Source organism: Triturus cristatus, chromosome 4_2 (genome assembly GCF_964204655.1).
Source record: "Triturus cristatus chromosome 4_2, aTriCri1.1, whole genome shotgun sequence".
Classification (NCBI taxonomy): Eukaryota; Metazoa; Chordata; class Amphibia; order Caudata; family Salamandridae; genus Triturus; species Triturus cristatus.
In genome coordinates this window covers 26,215,225-26,240,263 of record NC_140586.1, presented here as the reverse complement: position 1 = coordinate 26,240,263, position 25,039 = coordinate 26,215,225, and the positions used below count along the sequence as shown (strand labels likewise).

Genomic DNA, 25,039 nt, shown 5'->3' with positions numbered 1-25,039 from the left:
TAGTGCCTTCATGCTGGCATGTAACTAGACCTGGCTTGTATGTAAAATGTATGTATTGCCAGGAAAGCCCTGCCACAAACTACACCTGTGCCTTGTGTGGCATTCGCCAGATTGACATTCATTTGCTCCGTCTTTAAGCAATGTATCACTTTGACATATAATATAAACCCTAAAATCTACAAAATGATTATGTCTATAACCCTAATCTATTCATAATTGAATGTAATACACGCAGTTCACTTCCCTCTCAGCACTCACCCTGTATTTTTTTCGATAGTGCATCACTGGTCATGGGGACTCTGTGCTTTAAATGAAGGCCAAATCCTTGGGGCACTTTCCTAACACTAGTTCAAGTACGCACTTACAAGTCTACCATCGGTCTAGTTCACGAATGTTTAAGTGCTGAACCTTCATCACATGACAACCCATACCCATATCATTGGTTTTCTGGGAAATTTAGTTCCCACAATCGTGGTCTTTTTATCAAATTTGAAACGTGATTTAAAAACATATACAAATCAGCACATGCATATCCTAATTATTACAGTATTACAAGATTCATCAGAAGTTCATACTGATGCACCATTTTAATTAAGTTCAATGATTGTCAGTTTCAAATTCTTAGATCTGTTATGATTATTTATCTTTTTGTTATATTTTTCATTTCATATTTGATAATATTGTTGATTATTTACTCATCAATTTTTGAGTGCACCCATTGTCTAGGGTTGAACATTAAACCATTTCTTCAAAGAACTGATCCACGGTTGGAACACTTTCTTTGGTCTATGAGTTTAATTGACTTCATCAACATCAGCACTATTATTTGCACAATCTACCTGCTATCAGAATAGGAAAGGCCTATCTTTTTATGTGTGGAATTCTCTGCTCCTAGTGCAGTCTCCACAGCCGTAAACGTACTATTACCTTGTAGTTTGTGAATAGCAAATAAAATAGTAAACTTGCACAAAAATTTAAGTTTACCTTTGTGAATCAGGCCCTTATGAGTGTGAGCATGGCTTGCAGTTTATGTTGGTGTGTAAGGTATGGGAAGACGCAATGTATTGTTTTCATTGTGTAAAAGGCACTATTTGTGACGTTAGCATGTGGTATCAAGGATAGGTCTAACTCCATGGTTACTCCTAGATTTCTAACTTCTTTTGCTGTTGTAGGTGGTGCTTTCTGTTCGTCTGACCTTTTGGCAGTAAACTCGTAGTTTTGCCAGTGTCCACAGGTCGTAATCTCTGTCTTTGCTGTATTGAACTTTAGATGGTTATTCATCATCCATGTGTTTATGACACAAAAGCAGTCATCGAGTTGTGAATTGTAGAGGTCTTCAGTGCTGCCCATTTTTATAGTGACTTGGGTGTCATCTGCATAGTAGTAACTATTAAGGTTAGGGAATAAAGTAGGTGTTGAATATTAGAGGGTATATGATTGATCCATGAGGAACGTTTAAGGTATTTGGTGAGGAGTCAGGCTTCCACAATAATGACTCTGAAGGTTGCGATCAACACAGGAATATGGCAAGATAATATGTACTAAAGATTAGTAATTCCTTTAAACATCTGGGCATACACATATGTCTAGACCCAGGGAGTTTCTGGGACTTGAGTATTGCTCCCCTATTTCATAAAGGAAAAATGCAAATGGAAGCTTCGAGTAAACTGCCGGTCCCTAGAATGGACATCACCCAGTACCGAATGTATGACGTTACAACGCATACATTTACAACGCAGTTTTTACATCGCAATGTCCTTTACAACACATTCTTTTACATCGCATGCCATTACATCGCATTTTCAGAAACTACCTTTACAACGCATTCCATTACATTGCATTATACCTTTACAACGCATACCATAACAATGCATACCATTACATCGCATTTAAGGTAAGTGTTGGATAGTATAGGGGTAATAATTACTAGTCTAACTCCAGTGAGTGCAACAGTAGGGTAAGTGTTGGATAGTGTAGGGGTAAAAATTACTATTCTAACTCCAGTGACTGCAACAGTAGGGTAAGTGTTGGATAGTGTAGGGGTAAAAATTACTATTCTAAATTCAGTGAGTGCAACAGTAGGGTAAGTGTTGGATAGTGTAAGGGTACTATGCATTGTAATGGTATGCATTGTAATTGACTTGCGATGTAATGCCTGCGTCGTATGACATGTGTTGTAATGACGTGCGTTGTAGTGACATGCGATGTAATGGCTGCGTTGTAATGACATGCGATGTAAAGGATGTTGCGATGTAATGACTGCTATGTAAAGGTAGTGCGATGTAATGACTGCATTGTAAAGGTTGTTTCCCCCCAGTACCATATTGAAGGTAGGATTGATTTTCTTGTACATTTTTCAATTGAGCTGCACTATAATAATTATTTTATTGACAGCTATTAATTAAAATGTCTTGGAAAAATGGTGACAACACAAATCCAAAGTCAATTTTATCAGTGTTTCTTGAGAACTTTAGTATTTTGTTGTTCAATATATGATCAATGATATGAGGAACACCACACGAGGTTGTGCCAGGTTTCAGATTTAATGTGATTATTGCTTCTCCCATCAATGCCATTACCATCCCGTCCTGTGCACAGTAGTTAAATAAGGTTGTTTGCTTCAATGTGAGTTTGGAGGCAAATTGTTTGCAAAAGTTAACCCATTGGTACCTGCTGCTTTATTATGTTTTGGTGCCCTGATGACCATCCTCACCACATCCTTCCATATTGAAGCCTCCAGTTATTTTCTTTGTGCCTCTGTTATGGTAGGTACACATCCCTTCAAAATAGCCTTTCTGTCGTGGAGGAGAGAGTATTGCCTTTAGGCATGCAAGCACTACTCCAACTTTCTAAAAGCCTTTCTATTGCTATTATTCATAGAGGTGTTCCCTGTTGTGGTCTTCTATCATGCATTCCTATTATCTATTAAAATGTTGCCAGGTCTGAGCCTACTTTATCTTCTGCATGTAGGTTAGTGTATAGCATTTTGTAGTATGTGAATAGTACTATTGTACTGCAAAATGCTGTGTGTCAATAGGCCCTAAAATATATGAACAAATCAATTACTACCAATATATAAGAACATTTATCTACTGTCTAAAACAGGCAGACGTGGTCCTGATGTTTGATTTGGAACGGGTGCGCAACTTCCTCTAAAGGAGTCTGCAGTGATGTCACAATTGTAGAATGTTTTATTTGTCGACATATTTTGCACTGTAAAACAAACTGTTTATCCAGTTTATCCCCTTAACTGCTTCCCCCGCCCAGTACTATGCCTTTTTTGGCTATTTGGGGTAGTTCACACTTATGCCACCATCCCTTTTTTCCACAGAAGGTATCCAAAACATATTTGTGTCCTTTTTTAAGTCTCACGACCTGTGTTGCACTGCGCAGTGAGACCTTTAGTAGGTGAATAACGGGGAAATCAAGCTGACCTAGGAATCGCACACGCTCGTGCGTGTGCGTTTCCTTTTCAGCTCCCCCATTGGCCTTTGCGTGCGTCTTATTCTAAAAGACTGCACGCAATTGGCCCGAGGTGTGCGCATAGCTCCTCCCATGGCCTATTGGTGTCTATTACGCGCACCAAGCACGTAATAGACACCAATAGGCCGTGGGAGGAGCTATGATCGTGCCCAGACACAGGCGTGACGCGCGCGCCACTTGTTTTTCTTTACTTTTGGTATAAGTGCGGCACCCGCGCTTTACTTTTGATGTTATAAGTAAAGCGCGGATGCCGCGATTATACCAAAGGTAAAGAAATAGAAAAAACCATCTATTTCTTTACTTTTGGTATAATCACGGCACCTGCGCTTTACTTTTAATGTTATAAGTAAAGCGCGGGTGCCGCGATTATATCAAAAGTAAAGGAATTGAAAAAAACATCTATTTCTTTACTTTTGGTATAATCGCGGCACCCGCGCTTTACATTAAAAGTAAAGCGTGGGTGCTGCGATTATATCAAAGGTAAAGCATTTGCAATGCAATAAGTCTCGCATTACTGAAAGTTTGATCTATTGCTTTGCAAATAATTATTCAACACCAATAACTCAAACTTTTAGTAATGCGAGACCTATTGCATTGCAAATGCTTGTTTCCAAAGTCCAGGGCATTCTAAAAATACCCAAAGTTTGTGGATTCCCCTAGCGGGGATGGGGAAATTATTGTCAAAATATAGCTATATTGTGATTTTTTTGGTAAAATTTGGAAAAAAGTGCTCTGGATAAAATTTTCTGCTTTTTCTCTTAGAAAAATGGCATCAACTAACAGTGAAAAATTGGTATCAAGCAAAGCTATGTATTTCTGAAACGGGCACAAGATATGGAGTTCAGAAGCAGTGGTAATTTGTACATCTCTGAATTTGTGGGTACCCGTATTAGCGTATCATTTAGAGGGTATTTTTCAAAATGTCTTCTTTCTTACACACCAGCTTACATTTGGAAGGCACAAATGCAACGAAATCCCATTAGTAGTAACAAATATTCTACTATTCTGTGCTCCCACATGTCTTCTGATAAAAGTGGTACCTCACTTGTGAGGGTAGGCCTAGTGCCTGCGACAGGAAACAGCCCCACAACGCAACATGTATGCATCAAATTTCTTACTCAAAACTGACCCTTTGTTTGCAAAATGGATAGCTGTGGATTCTGGGCCCTAACTCAGGGGGCACCTAGGGAGACCTAGCAGATTTTCACATTTTTATAAACTAAACTAAACACGTGGGGGAATATAGGACAGGGTGACTTATGTAGCTATTACCAGGTTTTATTCAGAATCGCTTGCAGACCTTAAACTTTGACTTAAAAAACACATTTGCCTCACATTCCTATGATTGAAAGTTCTGGAATCTGTGGGATACACAAACCTCCTTCCAATAAGCATTGTCCTAAGTCTTCAGATAAAAATGGTACCTCACTTGTGTGGATAGGCCTATTGCTCACGGCAGGAAATGGCCCAAAACACAAAATGGATACATCACATTTTTACACCAAAAGCTGACCTGTATTTTGCAAAGTGGGTAGCTGTGGATTTTTGTCCCTAACTCAAGCGGCAAATATATATTGCTGCCATACAGTGGGATACCTCTACCCTCGGAAAGCAGATTGGGGGTAATTACCCCCATCTGCCTTCGGGGGGTAGAAAGACTGCTGCCGCTCCTCAATTTACTTGACCCCCATCCCTATATTTATAAAATAATAATTCCCTGGCATCTAGTGGGCTTTCTGCCCCCCACCCAGGTGCCAAATCAGGGGTAATTATCCCAGTCTGCTCTCCCCTGGGTGCAGACAGACTGTTGCCCCCTTTGGCTGGTGTGTGGGCATAACCATGCCCATGGTGGGCAGTCTCCACAGCTATATATAAAATAAATAAGACATTCACCGGCATCTAGTAGACTTTCTGTCCCTCTGGGGGGCAGATGAGGGGTAATTACCCCTATATGCCCCCCGAGGCGGGCAGAAAGACTGATCAGTTGTGGGGTGAAGGTAGCACAAGCCATTGCCCAAGTGGCCGGTCCCCAAACCTCTGGTGTCTAGTGGGTAGATCCTTGCTTGTGCATTGCTCTCCAATGGATTTTCATAATATATTTCATGTACGCCACGCATACCACTCTGTTTGATTTTTATATGAACTCCACATGATTGCCTTGTTGTACACCACTGCCATGTGTCCCTTTTATTTTTTTCACTAGCCGAATTTCAAGTGGGGTAGCTTATGGCTGAAGAGAGGTAATAACATCCCTCTCATCATTAACCACAATTCAATTTTATTTTATATTTGACACACACACAATTTGTCTTGTGGGGGCTCTTTTTCGATTTTGCACAAATGTTGGCCAGACTACAATTGGCTCATGATTTTATGTTTGTTTTTACTGATGAGACGGTGTATTCATCACCAGCTATATATATGGGCTACAAACCTTTGATGGCCAGTATAAACATCTGTGCTGAGCACTTGTTTTTTTTTAAAATTATTTTCCACTTTCTACATGCAGAGTGACTAGGTATCGCCTAGCGTTGCTACACACATGCCAGCTCTCTCAACGAGATTTATTGCTAATGAGGAGTTTGAGAAAAGGGCTTTAAGCCCCGCCCCTTATTTCCATTGGCCGGCCCACCTGGACTGGCTTGCCTGCTTTGCGTCTGTTGTAAAGCATTTTCTTATCTTTATGGGGCCATGTGTTTCGAAACACATGGCCCCTTAAAGACAAGATATCCAGCTGCAGCACAGTCCTCTTTCACTTTCGGGACCACGCTTGTTATGTTAATGCCAGAAAGGCATCAGCAAAGAAGCATGGTTTTAATCTCCGCAAACTAAAGCTATAGATTATATTGTTTGTAAATATGTTAGTCATCATCCCCCAATGTCCTCGCAGCACTGTCCATGATTCCTGTCTGTGTGTTTATAGCGCTATTGATGCCTCGCACCTGGGCCCTCGCAGCGCTGGTTATTCAACAGCCTAAGTCCACGCAGCGCTGTTTATTGCACAGCCTGGGTTTTTGCAGCGCTGTTTATTCCACAAACTTGGTCTTCGCAGCGCTGTTCATGCCTCACGCCTGGGCCCTCGCAACCCTGTTTATTCCACAGCCTTGGTCTTGGCAGCGCTGTTCATGCCTCATGCCTGGGCCCTCGCAGCGCTGTTTATTCCACAGCCTTGGTCTTCGTAGTGCTGTTCATGCTTGCTGCCTGAGTCCTCGCAGCGCTATTGATGCCTCGTGCCTGAATTTTTGCAGCGCTGTTCATTCCACAGCCTGAGTCCTCGCAGTGCTGTTCATGCCTGCTGCCTGAGTCCTCGCAGCGCTATTGATGCCTCGCGCCTGGGTTGTTGCAGCGCTATTTATTCCACATCCTGAGTCTTCGCAGCGCTGGTCATGCCTGCTGCCTGAGTCCTTGCGGCGCTATTGATGCCTCGCGCCTGGGTTTTTGCAGCTCTCTTTATTCCACAGCCTGAGTTTCGCAATGCTGTTTATTCCACCTCCACCCCCGGTCTCGGTCACCGAATCGCTGCGCACTTCCCCTGTCCGCAAGGGTTCTCAGCTTGCTCCCCGCAACGCCGTGTAATCCCCTGTGCTTTCTGCGCGCAGAGATAGATTCGCCACGGTACAAGGTAACCTTGATTGATGAAGATGTCACCTTCACCGGGAAAGGTCACGTTCTCACCTACTTCCTCAGAATTATGCAGATTCCAAACTTAAGTGACTCCAATTACAAGCTGGGTGTCTGCATCTGGTGTTGTTTGAAGCCTCTAATAAGGAGACCGTGAAAGGTTACCAAAGCCCAGCGCCACCGAGGATTCATCTGAGGTTAATAGGAAAATGGAGAGGCTGGGAGAGTATTACAGGCAGAGACGTGGAGAGCTTCTCCGTGTTCAGCATATTAAGGTATCCAAGCAGCTGTGGGCACCAAGAGAACACGGTGCGTCCGCTATTGAGTCAGGCATTGGAGCTGGAGACAGAGGGCAGCAAGAGAACACGGTGCGTCCGCTCTTGAGTCAGGCATTGAAGCTGGAGATAGAGGGTGCAGGAAATGCCCTTCTGACATACCCCCATACTCACAGAGGGAACAGAAAATGCCCTTCTGAGTTATCCCCATGCATACAGAGGGCATAGGAAATGCTCCTACCACAGATACCCCCATTCTCACAGACAGAGGGCACAGGAAATGCCCTTCTGAGTTATCCCCATGCTTACAGACAGATGGCACGGGACATGCCCCTCTTAGGTACGCTCATACTCACAGTCAGAGGGTACATGAAATGCCCTTTCCATAGATACACCCAGAGTTACAGGCAGAGGGCACATGAGATGCCTGTCTGGGGTATATCCATGCCCACAGGCAGAGGGCACAGGAAATGCCCCTCACACAGATATGCCCATACTCATAGGCAGAGGGCACAGGGAATGCCCCTTGGAGGTACACTCATACTTACAGGCAGAGGGCACAGAAATTACCCCTCCAAGGTACCCTCATACTCACAGGCAGAAGACATATGGAATGCCCTCCGAGGTACCCCATACTCACAGGCGGAGGGCACAGGAAATGCCCTCCGAGGTACCCCCATACTCACAGGCAGAGGGCAAAGAGAATGCCCTCTGAGGTACCCCCATACATACTCACAGACAGAGCGCATATGGAGAGCATATGGATGCGTATGTCACTCACCGGAACGGGCGCAGACGAGCAGCTCCAGTCTTCTTTCTTCCAGTGCAGCGCTCTTGCATCCCTCACTATTTCTCAGTCACTATCTCTCTCTCACTTTCTATGTCTCTCTTTCTTTCTCTCACAGTCTCTCTTTCTCTGTCTCTCTCTCTTGCCTTTCCGGTCTCTATTTTTCTCTTTCTCAGATGTATGTGTACTCTCATTCTGCGTACTTTTCCCTGCCCTCCTCGATGCCACTGCCCTGCCTCTGTGAAGCCCTTTGCCTCCGGCATAACTTTCTTTCACACACTTTCCCCCGCGATATTACCCTGTCAACTCACGCACACCGCCTGGCCGCCGTCGCTCCCCTCTGTCCCCTCCCCCCGTACTAATCTATAGAGCTGGGCGAGTGAACAGATTTACTGAGAGAGCCGAGCCAGAGCCGATCCAAGGATATGACAAGGATCTTTGAGCTTGTGCACGAGCCGAATCCTGAAAATATTTGGTGTTAAAATCCTACACAAACCTGACATAAACTGTGATAAAGCTGCCTCAGAATTTAATACAGTGTGTTCCCTTAACATGTGGAGCTTTAACATCAATAGCGCACATTACGGCACTGCACCGAGAAGTGCTTAGTTTACATTTAGTGATTTGACCAGAAACCCGGATGTTGAGTCGACGCCGAGACTCGGATCGGCAGCTCTTTGTTGGCAATAGGGTCCTAGGACCATAATACCCCTAGTCACCCTTGTTGTTATATATTTTAATATCAGTGCTGAACCCAAGAATAAAGGGATACTGGGGTCCGACACCGATTTTTAATCTTTATACCCCCTGGCCAAAACATCATTTCATTAAGAGCTCCCTGGAATATTGGTTGAGCCCACCCTGACCTTTAGGCGTTGGGGTGTCCCAATGATGAAGCATGACACCACTAGGGTGTGTGAGGGAAAATATTAACAAAAGGATTTGCCTCCTTCCCCACGCCTAGGTGGTGTTAATAACTTCAAATAGGACATACCATCACTTGATCCGATAGTAGAGGCTTCTACTATTAACTGACTTAGTGCAAAACTACACCTAATGTGCAGTAGTAATATACACTGTGTCAAGAGTGCACACTGACCCATCAATGTGCAACACACACACCGAAGTGCAATAGGAAAGTGTACCATGTCAAAGTGCACACTGTGTTGTGCATTAGGACACACACTCACCAGTGTGCAACACGCACACACAGAAGTGCAGTAGGAAGGTGCGCAGTGTCAAGAGTGCACACTGGCGTGTGCATTAGGACACGCATACACCAATGTGCAAAACGCACACCAAAGTGCGGTCGGAAGGTCCAGTGTCAAGAGTGTACACTGCTGTGCATTAGAACACGCACTCACTAGTGTGCAAAATGCACACACCAACGTGAAGTAGAAAGGTGCACCCTGTGAAGAGTGCCCACTAATACGTGCATCAGAAATGGCACACACCAATATGCCCCCTGTGAAGAAGGCGCACTAAGAGACACAATTGAACAAGCATTTGCAATGCAATAGGTCTCGCATTTACGCGGGTTTGAGCTATTGACATTGCAAATAACTATGCCTTTTATTTTTGGTTCTGTTTCTAAAACAAAGAAAAAGCGTTGTCATTTATAATGCCAATAGATTAAACTCGCGTAAATGCGGGACCAATTGCATTGCAAATGCTTGTTCTATTTGCCCTGAGGAATGCCCGGTGGGATTCTATAGAGGTTAGTTTACCTCTAGTAGGGGTATATTTGTTGATAACCCCTAGCCCTCATTGTTTTAATCCTGTACTAGGGTACCACCGGATAAAAGTTATTAAGTCCCCTGGAGACAATTTTAATATTTTCACATTTACACATTACTTTTTCATTTGCACTCTGCCCCTCACTCACCGATTCCTTTGCCCTCCTCTATTCAAAGCACCTCAGCTCCTCTTCGGATTTTTGTCTGAAGAGCTGTAGCCCACACCTGGGACCTTGTGGCTCAGGTTTGAGGAGGGAGCTCCATGATGAAGCATGTCACCTTCATGTGAGTGAGGGTTCCCGTCCTTAAAGAAAAGGTCTCTTTTTATCCCCAACTAGACCGACATTTTCAGAGACTTTATCGTAATGTACTAGCTGTCTCTAGGACACACATTTCTTTAGAGAACGTACTTTTTGTGAGTTAGACCTCTAGTTTTCTCCCATATACTTTTCGAACTTCCTTGGTGACCCATGGCCTCAGACGGGTCAAAACCTTTGCCTCCTCTGAGGCCAGAGGTCACAAAGGAAGTGCAAGAAGTAGCAGGGAGCAAGCTAGAGGCCACAGCTGTGACCCCTGACTACCCCCAAATGACGTTCATGGCCTGTGTCTGACCCTGGATCTCAGGAGCCTGAACTTCTTCCTCAAAAAGTAAAACTTCAAGTTGCTGACCCTAGCTTATGTTCTATTTGCATTGGAACTTGGAGACTGGATGGTATCCTTGGACCTAGAGGATGCGTACTTGCAAATCCCTATGCAGCAGTCTCATAATTAACTGCAATTTATGGTAGGTTCAACGCACTATCAATTTCGGTACTACCTTTTGGTTCAACAGCAGCACCTAAAGTCTTCTTGAAGGCGATGGCAGTAAGCAGCACATCTCAGATGGTCTGGCATCCCCATTTTCCCATATTTGGGCAATTGGCTTCTCAAAGCCAGATTTCCTGAGGTGGTGTTGTGCCATCTGCAGATGACAGCTTCTCTGCTGTTTGACCTGGTCTTTTCAATGAATGAGCCCTAAACTCACCTGTGGTCCTCGAGTTTTTAGGGTCAGTACTGGATACTGTCCTGCTATGTGCCTTTCCTCCAGCTTCCTTTCTTCCAACAAGGCACAAGTGTCCTGGTCCCGAGAGTTCTGCTTTTCCTAGATCTGCTAGCTTCCTGCATCCTCCTAATCATGCATGTGCATTGGCACATGAGGGCAAGGCAGTGGTCCCTCCGCAGGCAGTGGCGCCAGTACAGGGAGAACAGTCGGATTCCATCGCAATCTCCCCCAGCTATAATTAAAGGTGTGATGGGAACACAGATTGTAATAGGATCAAGACACTTTATTTGGTGTTGCACAAATGATAATTATACACTGAAACTCAATTTCCACACAATATCATTTGTATGCAATATAGTTTTATCTGTAAAACTGTATGTCTATGCAAATTTAATGGCCATTTTAATGGAAATGTGCTGTCGGTCTTTGACAGTGCGCTACCACATGATACTTTAGTTACAATAAAAAATCGCCCCCCTCATGTCCATTAAAGCTATTTGGGTTGCGAAGGTTTGTTGGTCTAAAAATTGGGTCATGGGTCTAAAATGTTTGGGAAGCACTGCTCTAATGAATTAGGGTAATAATATTGGCATACAATCAGATCGGCCTGGCTGCTAAATAACGTGTATTATATTATACAATCTATATTAATCTATGGTTATTTGCAGTAACGTAGTTCTTGAATAAGTCTGCTCAGTGCTTTGTCTCAGCCTTTCTCTTAGCGTTCCAATCAACCTATGATACACTTTTCCTGATTCATTAATCTCCTCCTTGAGGGTAAGATTTGTCAAGGGGCTGCGTAGTCTTTCTGCCTTACAGTTTAACATTCACTTGCCAAACCTATGTGTTGAGTTGAACTATGCCCTTAAAAAAAATATGATGCTAGTATTTTCCACATATGATGTCAAATTCGATGTTAGATCAAACATGGCTTTATCCCAAATAAGGTTACAGGCACCCTGAATGTTTTTAATTAATTTCTATAGAGTACTGCATGCATAACAATGGAAAATGATGTTAACTTCTACTGCTTAAGCTAGTCAATCACTCTACTTGACTATTTGTTTCTTTTGAGTTGTACTACCCATTCTCAGTGCCAACTGGATTATAAAGGAATATTGTGTGCGTAATACATTCAACAATGAATGTTTGAGAAACGTGGTCACTTTCAGATCTTTGCCCGAAAGCAAATCTAGAAATACTGGTAAATGATTTGAGAGAAACAAATGAGTAGAGTACAGCAGCTTTCCTATGAATAGATGTGTGTTGAAAACGAGCTGGTTGGTTCGAAGGAAACCTTTCATTCAATACCCTATGCTTAACATTTGTATCAATCGTTGCACCAACTTATCTCTCCTCTGAACAGGTTTAGAGCATTCTCAAATAGACTGTGGCGGGTTCTCCGCTATGGCGGAGGAGCGTTGCCCCACTGCTTTCTCACAGTGTGAAAAGCAAAAACATAAAATGGTAATAATTTTTAGTTATTACCATTTTATGTTTTCCTTGCCGGTGAGCGGGGCTGCTCTGCTTACTGAGCAGGGCAGGAGTGGTTTTCCCACTCCTGAGTGCGCAATGACTGTTTGGTCGGCCCTCTTGTGCCGCCCAAACGAGTCATGCGCAACTTCCCCTTCCTGCATGGAGTACATGCCCACCTCTCGAGCCCCTGGCTGAGCGCTACATCACGGCGCTCAGACCAATCACAACGCTGCATTGTGATTGGCTTAGTAGAGGGAGCCAGGTTACCTGCTTCCTGTTCGTGTTAGAGACAGGAGAGCAGGAGCAGAGAAGACGCGGGGCCCGGCCTCGAGGTAAGTTATTTTTTTATGACCCTCCTTTCCTTCCTCTCACCATGCTGGCCGCAACTGCATATAGACAATAGGCTGTTCTGTTCATGGAGCCATATATTGACCATGAAGCATGCAGGAAGATTCTCGTTGAAGTTCCAGGTCATCACTAACATGGATTAATTGTTTAATTATTTTTTGTTCCAAACAGGGTCAACTAATTGTTCCTTTAATTTTTCCTTTAGCAGTAGAGAGTGATTAATAGGAATATTTATGAAAAAAAAGTGATGTTTTGATATTTCTATAGGTCAAGCTGTTAATTTTAACCATGAGAGCCAGTACTCAAGAATATATCTTGGAGCCCTCAGAACACGAGACAGAGACACATAAGTTACCAGACTTCCAAAAATGTGCCTTCTTGGAGCACTTTTGACCAATATAAAACTACATTTACAGGAATCCAGCTTACCCTCAAAAGGTCTGCATCAAAAACACTTGATATCATCATCTATTCCACAACTGCTCAATCTGTTATGTGACACTGTCAGTTGAGCCCTTCTGGCTCAATGTGTGGGTGCTACCCTGTGCCTAGGACCACCAACTAGTATTTCAGGGAGTGCACCCTAAACACTTTGGGGTGCGTGTGTCAGTATCTCCTGAAGGGAAAGCAATCAGCTTCTAAATGGTAAGCTGTGCTTCATTAATGATTTTACACATCACCAACAGAATCATGGTTGTTAAGATCAGAGTGACTGATGCAAATTGGACAATAATCTTTACGAAATATGTGCATGCTCACCTACTGACATTTTGGGGCCCACATCCTAACAGGACTTTTTAAATTAAGAATAGATTTCTCACTACCTTGGTCTAATCAAATAATAATAAGAACAAATCATACAATGGCTCAAGAAGAGAGAGTACTTTTACTTTATTGGGAGGGAGATTTTCACCAGAAATGCTGTTGTAGAGGCTGATCTTAATGACTAACACCTACCACTTAAATGAAGCACCAGGAGCTGTACCTGAATAAAATGTACCCCTAACCTTTTTTTCACATTATTCTTCGAAACAGCTAGTGTCACATCCAAGATAAACTGGATCTCTATGATCACTCGACCAGAATGAATCTTGCGTTCTAATCCTACTTAACCTGTCAGCTGCATTTGACACGGTCAAACATGATTCTGTTTTGAACCTCCTAGAATACAGGCTAGGTCTATTTGGTACTGTGTTAAAATGGTTCTCCTCATTCCTACACAACAGATTTCAATGTGTTTTGATCAATCAAGCTCTATCTGATCAGTCTCCAGTCATGCTTGGCGTCCCCCAAGACTCAGCTCTCCTACCCACTGTTTAACCAGTACATGGAGCCCCTGACTAAAATCGTCAAGCTAGCTAACATCTCTTACCACATGTATGCTGATGATATTCAACTCTACATGAAAATTGCCTCACCGAAGACATATGCATCCTCAATAACACTCTGACAAAAATACAACATTGATTGACTCATAACCTCATCAAACGAAACACACTCAAAACAGAATTCCTATTAATCTCACCTCCCAATATCAATCCTAACATCAAAGAATGGCTACAACATCATGGATCCCTGGACTGTCCCCCACACATCGCCGACTCAGCAAAATCCCTTAGGAATAATCTCGGACAATAACCTGCAGAAGCACATAGGTGCCTCCACCAGAGGTGCTAATCATCCACTGCAGATCTCAAGACAGCGGTTCAAACACTTGTGACCTCTTAACTAGACTATGGTAGTGCTACCCTTGTGGGCGTACTGAAAATAAAACTAGTTCCTTTGAAGTCTACCTTGGACATGACAAGTTGGCTCATCACAGGCTCGTAAAAAAGTGATCAAATCAACCCTGATTTCCAATCACTGAACTGGCTACCTTATGAGGCTAGGCTCCATCTCAAAATTGCCTGCATGAATCTCTCCACCACAACACTTCTTCCTACCTGGCCCAGAAACTGACCCTATCTGGTGGCAATAGATCTTCTCGAAGGACAAGCTCCTTGCTACTGAAGCCCTACAAATTCAACAAACAGAGAACCTACAAGCGAGTTTTCTCCCAAATTGCAACAAAATTCTGGAACTCTCTTCCTCCTGAGACCAGGTCCAATCCTTCAACATCCCTCTTCAAAAAAGAAGTAAAACTTTGACTATTTAACAGATTCCTTTCCCATTGATGCTGTACCTCACTCATCCTTGCCAGAGAGTCTAATTGCTTCTGTTTACTTTCTCATTGTTACTTTCCATGTTTGACATCCTATCTTTTATTTCTATGACCAGTACCAACTGGGATCTTCGTTGATCTTTAGTTTCCTAACCGCATATAAGTATACTGTTGTACAAAGCCCAGACTCCCAAGAGGGTCTTGTTCATGCTATTACTTCCATGAGACTATGAGCCTGATTCAGATCTTGGCGGACGGGTTACTTTGTCACAATGGTAACAGATATCATGTCGGCCAGTGGGCTATAAATCCCATAGGCTATAATCGGATTTATATTTCAGCGGATGGGATATCCGTCATCGCTGTGACGTAGTAACCCATCCGCCATGATCTAAATCACGCTCTATGTGTTCCTGTCTAAAATTCTGTGTTATTTTCCATGTTTTGCCACTGTAACTATTTCTTCCATGACCAAAACCATGTATATATATGTTGTTTGGAGATAGGGTTTTGGATATGCCAGGAAGTGTGGCGCCTTGCTGTATGTGCGTATAGTTAGAGTAGTGTGTGTGTAGCACGGTGCTACCAGGTCGGAGGAAATACCCTATAACCCCCGTATGTATATGTGTGTGCCAGCCCACACAAGTTATTGAAAAGCCAAGTCCTGGGCACATGTTTGCATACTGAAAACAATGTTTGTTGATGTTCTGAGCATTTATAGAGCTGTTATTAAAGTCCACTCGAATAGTCAATGTGGATAGTTTCAATCACAAATAGAACAAGCATTGGCATAGCCAATAGGTCTCGCCTTTGGGATCTTGTAAGTAAAAAAAAACAAGTTCGGGGCAAAAGCAACATTTTAAGAAGTCGTTCAATGTGTAACATATCTTGAGGCGTGGGTTCGGCAAAACAGTGACTGAAATCTATCAACTGGGACTGAGGGCCACAAAGTGTCAAATATGTCTTGAATGTCCATTAAATGTGGGACAGAAAGATACCTTGAGTGCTCCGGCACCAATGGCAATTGTGTGTGTGTGTGGCTGGGTACCATATATGGGGGAGGAAGTAACCTGAGGAAGACAAGCCCAGGAGTGGTGCGTGCGCGACACCTCAGCAGAGTAAATACCCCGGCTCGAGTGTAAACAAGTCTGTAAGCGCTCGCCAGGCAGCCGCGGTTGTGACGTGGACTTTTCTCTATGTCTGCCATCCCACTTGGACGGCCTCGCCTGCTTTCCTTCTTTAGTAAAAGGTTTCTTATCTTTATGGGGCCATGTGTTTGGCCCCATAAAGATAAGACACCTTTTACGACGCACGGAAGGCAGACGAGCCCGTCCAAATGGGACGGCTCAAAAAGCCGAACGAAAACGTCACTACCAGCTCTTTTCCAATGGCTGGCCACCGTTTAGCATAAACGGTGACGCCAGCCAATGGAAAAGAGGGGCGGGGCTTAATGCCCTTTACACAAAATACCCAAACTCATTAAATCTCGCCAGCGAGACTGCGCATGTGCGCAGCCTACGCCAAGCGAGACCTAACAAGGATAAAGGACAACCAGCCAACACGTGTTTCGTCACAATGGGGAGTATCCCATGACTTCTTCAGGGCTGGGAAGGATACAAAAGGTAATGTTACAAGTGGACTAGATAAAACACCCACTGGGGGTAGGGCAGCATTTCTTGTGAAATGAAGACACCAATAACTGTGGAAACCCTATAAAAGTAGTGTGGAGACAAATAATGGTGACTTCCAAACAAAACAAACAACAAAGACCTAGTGATAAGAGTGACATAAGACAATGGTTGCATTGATGTTCCATGCACTGAGAGAAGGATAAAACTATTGGGAGAGAGTCTGGGGGAGCGGTACATGAGAACAACATTCAGCAAAATTGTTGTGGTGATAGGTGAGGTGGAGAACATAGTGACAATTCAGGCACGTAAATGACATCCAACCTAAGAAAAGGAAAATCAGCAGCAGTACCTGTAACAAGCAAGAACATTTAAACACAGTAAACAGTACACAAAAATACATGCTGAAAGCTCACACCCAGCACACCAACTTCACGTGATTCCCTACGGGGAATTTGTAAGAGCCAGGGGAAACTGCAGCAAGGAATCGGAATTCCAGAAAATCTCGGACATGAAACACAGATTTTTAAAAAGGGGCTGCAAGTCACGCAACATCAATAAGGCCGAGTCTAGAATTGGCAACATACGCAGAGATGACACTCTACGCAACAAGACCAGAATTCAACCACACAAACAACCAGTGAGACTAATCACAGACTATACAGACCTTAGTGTTACTATCAGGAAAAGTCTCAATAAACACTGGGGAGTTCTACAAGCAGACAAACTTTAAGTGACTTCATTACCACACGACCACAGATCATATACAGACGAGGTAGGACACTCAGGAACAGGTTGAGTCCCACTGTTCCACAAACTCCTATTGATAACACGTGGCTCACCACACACACACTGGGCTTCTACAAATGTGGCTGCTGTGGAGCCTGCAGATGGGCCAAACATGGTACCAAGAACTTCTCAAGTCATGATGAAAGAAACACCTACAGTATTAGGCAGAACATCACTTGCAACACCAAATTTGTGGTGTATATTGTTGAATGCGCATGTAGGGGCCAGTACGTGGGGAGCACCATTCGACCCCTTAAAGAAAGAATCAGTGAACACGCAAGAGCACTCAACCAACAAGATGCCAGATACCCTATAGCAATACATACTGAAACTTGTTCATCCCAAGGTCTCCAGAAAAGATTCTCATTCTATAGCATCGACGTGACAAACCCAAACATCAGAGGTGGCAACAGAGAATTAAGGCTAAGACGCATGGAAGCCACCTGGATCATGCGCTTATGCACTGTGAAACACGGACTTAACAGTGACCAGGAAATGCAATACATTCTGTGCAATTAAGAACCACTTGTCATTACATGAAACATGGCCAAATCTGGACCCCCTGCAAGCATACGCTGCATATTTGTAAGTCAACAACACCAGCATGTCACCATCAAGTTCAGTATGTTCTCTTTTGTCATACTGTTAAGAAATATACCATGTGCCGACTCCCACAAGTACAGACTCCCATATGTACAGTATATCCCTTTTGTCCTTCTGTTAAGAAATATACCATGTGCTTTCTCCCACATTTGGGACCACTGGTCCCTTGTAGTTGGTTTTTCATTGTGCATTTTCCTTGCCCCACCCCCTCATCATCAACACCAGCATGTTGCCATTATGTGCAGTACATTCCTGTTGTCATTTTGTCAAGAATTGTAATATGTGCTGTTCACCAATTTTGAGACCCTTTTGCATTCTCCTTGACCTGCTTCTTATCATCCTTCACCGTACTCACACATTACGGTTTTTCTTGATTGACATTTTGCCTCATTCCTCTGTATCATACTTACTGTGCCACCCTTTGCCCACCGACCCACCCTTCTCCTCGTCCCTCACCGTTATCTTACTTATACTTGTGCATTACCGTGTGACCTGCCACCGTACTGCCTCATACCGGCTCCTCAATTTTGACAATGTGGCCATTAATTTAATATATGCTGATTACCCATGCTGGGACCCTTTTGCGTTCTCCCTGACCCAATTCTCATCATCCTTAACCGTATTCATACATATACGGTTTGTCTTGATCGACAATTTTCCTCTTCCTCTCTACCATTACTTACATTCCCACACTTCGCCCACCGACCCCCTTTCTCCTCATCCCTCACCGTTATCTTACTAATACTTGTGCATTACCGAGTGCACTCCTTGTGTGACCTGCCACCGCACTGCCTCACACCGGCTACTCAATTTTGACAATGTGGTCATTAATTTAATATGTGCTGATTACCAATGTTGAGACTTACTTGTGCATTACCGAGTGCACTCATTGTGTGACCTTTTTTCCACCGCTCTGCCACAAACCGGCTCTTCATTCTTGAAAGTAGTGGTTACAGGGAGCCCATCAATACAGGCGCCTTAATTTTAATCATTGCCCTCCGTAGGACATCTTTATTGCATGTCGGTTTTCTAGCGACATGGATTCCTTCCATTTTTATCACTTCTTTTCTCCGCCCCCCTTTTCACCATATCGAGGTGGTTGCATTTTCAATTTTCATTTGTGCCCTTATATTTCCTGTTTACATTGATGGTACTGCAACTAGAGCATTATATTGCACGCTCTGTTGTTATTTATTTTGCCCGAATATCCTCGTATCGAGTTGAACTGCATTTCATTTTACTAGCTCCCTTTCACTTCCGGGTCACGCGGCTGTCCCTTGAACTAGAGCACTTTATTCCGTGCTCTAGTGTTTGCTCAATTTGCCCGGATTTCCCACTGTTTAAAGGAACTTCCGGCTACCACGCTCTGTCCTTACACATGAACAGAGAAGAGTCGGTGCCAGCGGTCCTACGGAATCATTCTTATGCTAAAGGTAAAACTCGCACCCTCAGTTCAATGGTGTTCTTTACCCTGCCCTACACTCATTTTGCCGGTTTTCTTAACACTCACGTGCAGGTCCTGTTTCTTTACAGAATTATGTAGACTGACTGACTCGCCTTTCACTAGCTGCTTGCACTACTTTGGAGATCACCATTACCCTGGTAAGACCGCCGTCGCACCCTGACCTTCTATAATTTTAGCACTCCAACCATGCGTGCCTGGATTAGTAATTTAAATTTCAATTGCAGGAGGTTCCCTATTCAATTACAGAGGTTTTCCTTGACAATCCAGGTAAGCCTGAACCATTGCACTTGGCCTTTAGTCTTCTGTCTATTCTGGTCCCTTTAGAATACAGCTCCTTTACATTTACAGATCCTTGGAGACGTTGACCCACTGACACACGGTTTTCCAATCATTCAATTTTGGGATCACCGCAAGCCGGTAAGATCCGGTTCCAGCCTTTTCTAAGCCCCCCCCCCCCCCAACCCCTATTCTTTCCTCTGCTAGCAATGTTGTACCTAGGTTGATTTGTTGTTCATACTTGGCTTCTTTTTATTTGTAGGAGCTCCCCCCACATTATTTTGGATCTCAGCACCCTTTTCTTTACCAGACAAGCCGGGTTGGAATTATCACCAGCGAAACGGTGAGGAGATTACCTTTCTTTTCTTTTTTCTGGCTGTTATTTCATACTCATTTCGTTTCTTTCTTCTTACTCCATCTTTTTTTGGTTTCAGATTCCTCAACTTCCACATATCTTTTACAGGTAGCCCCTTTTTCCTATTCAAGCTCCTTTGCACTCCTTCTGTTGTGTTACCCTACTCTCTGTCTTTTCGCCGGCCCTGGTTACCCCTTTACCTTCATGCTTCACAGTCACCTTTGATTTTTTATTTTTTTCCTCCAGATGGTGTCGTACTCGCCCGTTCCACAAGCCATTTTATTCCCTAATGTGAGCTTCAGTATGTTCTTACCTATCACCATGTATTTTTGTGTACTGTTTACTGTGTTTAAATGTTCTTGCTTGTTACAGGTACTGCTGCTGATTTTCATTTTCTTAGGTTGGATGTCATTTACGTGCCTGAATTGTCACTATGTTCTCCACAACAATTTTGCTGAATGTTGTTCTCATGTACCGCTTCTCCAGACTCTCTCCCAATAGTTGTATCCTTCTCTCAGTGCCTGGAACATTAATGCTACCATTGTCTTATGTCACTCTTATCACTAGGTCTTTGTTGTTTGTTTTGTTTGAAGTCACCATTATTTGTCTCCACACTACTTTTATAGGGTTTCCACAGTTATTCATGTATATATATATGTTGTTTATCACTGTATCACAACTACGTATCTATATACCTTTGTACGGCGCTCTGACACCTGAAAGGATTTTGTTCTCGCTATATAAAACAATATAAATAAAAATACAAAATAAAGGTCTCATACCTTTACACTTTTATAATTTTCCACTGTAGTTGCCAACTAGGCATGTAGTTAATAATCAAAAATTGAATGGATCACTTGTACCTGTTTTCCAGGGTAATACGGTTTTTCATCTATTCCTTCAAAAAACCAACTAGGCATGGCCAAAAATCTTGCCCTGCAAGTTCTGTTAGCGGGAAGAGATGGAATAGGAACTGGCCACAGGGATTTAGACCTGGGAGGAGTAACCACTGTGGGTCTCATTACAATGTCTGGCGGAAAGCCTAACCTGACTCGGAATCGGGACCGACTGGCTTGCGGTCGGCAGTTCTGGCCGCCAGATTACGATACGACTGAACACAGTTTGGTCGTAGTCGTATTGTTCCCTATGGGAGCTCGTGTTCTGCCCAGCAACCGGCCATAACACAGAATCCTATGGGGAAATGAGGTGTTTGTGGAAAACCCTGCACCCTGTCACAGGCACCTCACGGTGCCTGCCATACGGTGCAGGATTTTACAGGGGGGTCTCTTAGGTACCCCTTGGATATCAACCGCGGGCCGCGGTGGCAAGGGGGCTCTGCCAAAGGCCCCCAAATTCACTTTCTGCCTGCCTTTCAGTGTCGGACAGGCCGACATGGAAAGGCTGTTGGAAATCGACATCATAATCCTGAGGACGTAAACGCTGTACATAGCGTTGTACGATGAGGTTCGGACCGCCATGAATACTCTGCAAGTCGCTCGGAAACAATTCGGAATGACCGCACGGTTTACATTCCGACTTTGAACATCGTAATCGGGCAGTCGGCATGGAAACTGACTGAGTCGGTCTGAAGGGCTCTGACACGGTTGAGGAGATTCCGACTGTCTGGAGAAGGCTTTCCATCCAACATCGTAATCGTCCCCGGTGTGTGGCCTGATTCTCTGCTCTATACAAAAAGCTTGTTGGGAATAGCTGAATGATGGATTAAGTGAGCTTTTGGGCCTGGAGCAGTGGATACTGCTCAATATAGTCCAGTGGACTTTTATGGCACAAACAGTGAGTACAGGGAGTAGCCAAAGATTATGTTCAGTACCAGACAATGTACAGTGGGATGTTCTCGGTCCTAAGGACAAGGGTACTGGACAAAGGGTCTGCCCTTTAGCATGTCCACATCCCAATACTCAGGCTGCAGCTCAAGCCCAGTAGGGACTGAGGGCAAGACTATTGATAAATTCCATGCACGTGTCAAAGTATATTGTTACAAATCCAGAAAGAAATTACTGAAACATATTTCCTTTATTAACGTTAGGGTTGTCGTCTAAGATCACCAACTTTATATTAGAAAAACATAGACAAATCCCTGCATAAAACTTATGGTTGCTATTTGAAACCTAAAAACCACTGAAACATTCCAGTTATCGTCAGCTAAGCAACCATGGGACTTTTTAATGCAGTGTTCAGGACGCCACCCATGGAAGCACAGATTTCACTAGAGCAGCCAGAAAGGCTAATTTCTGTTGCTGTAGCATCACTGGGCCAATTGACTTTTTCTGAACTTGTCTCCAACCGCTACACTTCAGGTTCCATTCACTTGGTCCGCCGAAGGATCTTGAATTTTGCCGAGAGGGTTCTGATATAGGGGATCCAATCCAGTTATCCAATGAGAAACCTCTCTATTTAGATTTCCACCTCTCATTAATACTCAATTTGGAATGCACAATCAGTAATAGAAGAACGAGGCATGAAGAGACAGAAACAGGATTTAGGGATAGTTTAGTTTTATCTGTAAATTTTAGGGAGAGTAAACACATCATTATCCAGCATTTAAATTTAGGAGTGCAGAATAATCACATTTATTCTTTCACGGATCATCAGTAAACAAAGTCCTAGAAAAGTTCAGAAAAAGGCATGAACCATCTCAGCTCAAAGGCTCTCTCCCATTAGTGAAAGAACTCTGGGAATAGTGCACACAGTGTATGCTCCAGCCAATAGAGTCCGCAAGTCCGTTAAATGATGTCTCGGTCTGCAAAGAGCAAGATCTCCAAAGATTCCACACTTTCGCTCCGTCACACAGTCTATATTAATCCCCAAGTTCCGGGGTGACACCTCCTGGGTCACCTCATCTGGTCCGACCACTCAGTCCATTGATCAGTTCATATAAGGTGATTGTCATGTAGCATAAAGAAGACACATTATAGCATAAGGGTGGTGCCCATCGAACCATTCAGTGTATATGATTTTAACAATTGTTCCTTTGCAGAAGCACATAAATTAATTAAAGAGAACAATTTCTCACAACAGATGTTCCCAGAGTAACAAAAACAAATTGCAAATAGTCCTATTGTGCATGGGAACACTTTCTATGAAACATAGTTTCAGTCCACATTGTAAGTCTGCGTAGCCTTTCCTTGAGAATGAAATGCAAGCAAGTAGAGAAAATGCAGGCCTAAATTGAATTTGATTAATAAAATATAGAATATAAAATTATTGAAATATGCGTTTCATTCTAGAGTCTTGAGATCCATAAACATTTCTTTAAACTCATTTCACTCATAGAGCAATTTAGTTGCTTTGTAATTAGCATGTGTAACTATGACGTTTTACTACATTTTCAAGGTATCCGCGTATAAAAATATTTCAAAACACAGAATACTAATGTCATGTCAAGTCATTCTCATTAGTACATATTGAAGATTATTCTCGGAAATTTTCAAGACATTTGATTTTATTATAAACGTGCAGCATCCTTTTCTCTATCACCACTTGGTGCACATTTTCACATATGCAAAACATTGAGTTTTAGTATGAGACTACTAAAATAAAGACCTAGGGCCTCATTACGATGTAGGTCGGAGTTGCCTCCAACGGACACGGTCATGGAATCGGGACCGAATAACCTCTGGTCGGCGTCCAGACTGCATGATTACGATGCACCCGTACAATGTGCGGTTGCATACTGCCATTTGTCTATGGGAGCTTGTGCTACGGCCGTAGCATAAGATCCCATAGAGAAATGGGCGTTTGGGTTAATTTCTACGCCCTCTGGCAAACTCCTCAAGGGGCCTGCCACACGGTGCAGGGATGGATTTAAAGGAGGGCACCATAGACCCAGGCCCACAACCATAGGCCGCGGAGGCATGGGGGCCCTCCTAGGGGCCCCCAAAGTGTCTTTCCGACAGCTTTTCCGTGTAAGAAAGGCCAGCACAAAAAGACTGTCGGAAACCGACATCGTAATCCTGACGATGGAAATGCTGTCCTATTGAGATTACAGGCCGGTCTGTGACTGGCCAACGAGCTCCTTGAGCCCGTCAGAAGCCAGCCAGAATGACCAGCCGATTTCAATTCCGAACGCCTAGATTGTAATTAGGCGGTTGGAATTGAAACCGACCGACATCATAATCGGCCCCATAATGTCATCTAAATTACATTAGTTGAATTAGTTCTTCACACACATTGTTATTTAATGTAGATGATTTATGCTCATCTTTCTATTCATGCATGGATCCCGTAGGTATATGGGAGAGAATCTTTTATTACTCCATAGATCCTATTGTACAGTTTCACTAATAAGTTGGCAGTCACAGAACAGCTTCTTTGTTTATGGTTTGTAATGTGTATTCCTTGAAATGGAAAAGAGAAGTGCATAACTAGTTTTACAATATACACTTGTGGTATAGTGTCAGGACACATAGACACATACAGTGGCGTGATCTAGTAAACTTGCTGCTCGCATACTCTCAGATAGTATTAAGTGCAGAGATGCACAGTACTGAACTTGCTCTTTAAAAAACACTGAGTAGGAACTGAAACTGCGAGACAGTATTTCTGGCATTTATCGGCCCAAAAACAGTGGGATTTTTTCCATGGATTATTTTGGCAGTTCGTTGCAAATTCTACATGGTCTCATTTGGCAGCAGCTAGTCCCAGCAGAGGGGCAGAGATACAGAGTTTCTTCACCCAGCCCCAGTGAGAGGAACTTTTCTTTGTTTACTTAGCAAACATTTACTTGTACATCAGCTATATTTAGTCACGAAATAGACAGGCATCTCTGACCTCCGTATGCATTTTTAAAATAGCACATCATAACATTTAAGATTTAACTGTACAGATAGATGCCAACCGGGAATTGTTGCTAAGATGGGGACAGTCTAACAGTGCAAGATAGAGGTTTTCATATTTTCTAGTGCTATGTTTTTTCTAGCGCTGTTTGTTCAGGATTTGCCGGATTGATTTTGATTGCCTTTTAGGAATTATTC

At 43.3% G+C, this 25,039-nt stretch overlaps 1 long non-coding RNA gene across 3 annotated transcripts; it reads left to right on the top strand.

Annotated features, from left to right (window-relative positions):
• Positions 1–19,302: 19,302 nt before the first annotated feature.
• LOC146832841 (uncharacterized) lies at positions 19,303–20,787 on the top strand. Of its 3 annotated transcripts, none has more exons than XR_014960178.1 (4): positions 19,334–19,382; positions 19,953–20,033; positions 20,125–20,153; positions 20,292–20,787. It is a non-coding gene; the product is annotated as an uncharacterized LOC146832841 (long non-coding RNA). The 3 variants fall into 3 exon arrangements; XR_014960180.1 differs by lacking the exon at positions 19,334–19,382 and adding an exon at positions 19,800–19,831; XR_014960179.1 differs by lacking the exons at positions 19,953–20,033; positions 20,125–20,153; positions 20,292–20,787 and adding exons at positions 19,483–19,551; positions 19,639–19,681 and having other exon boundaries at positions 19,303–19,382.
• Positions 20,788–25,039: the final 4,252 nt, after the last annotated feature.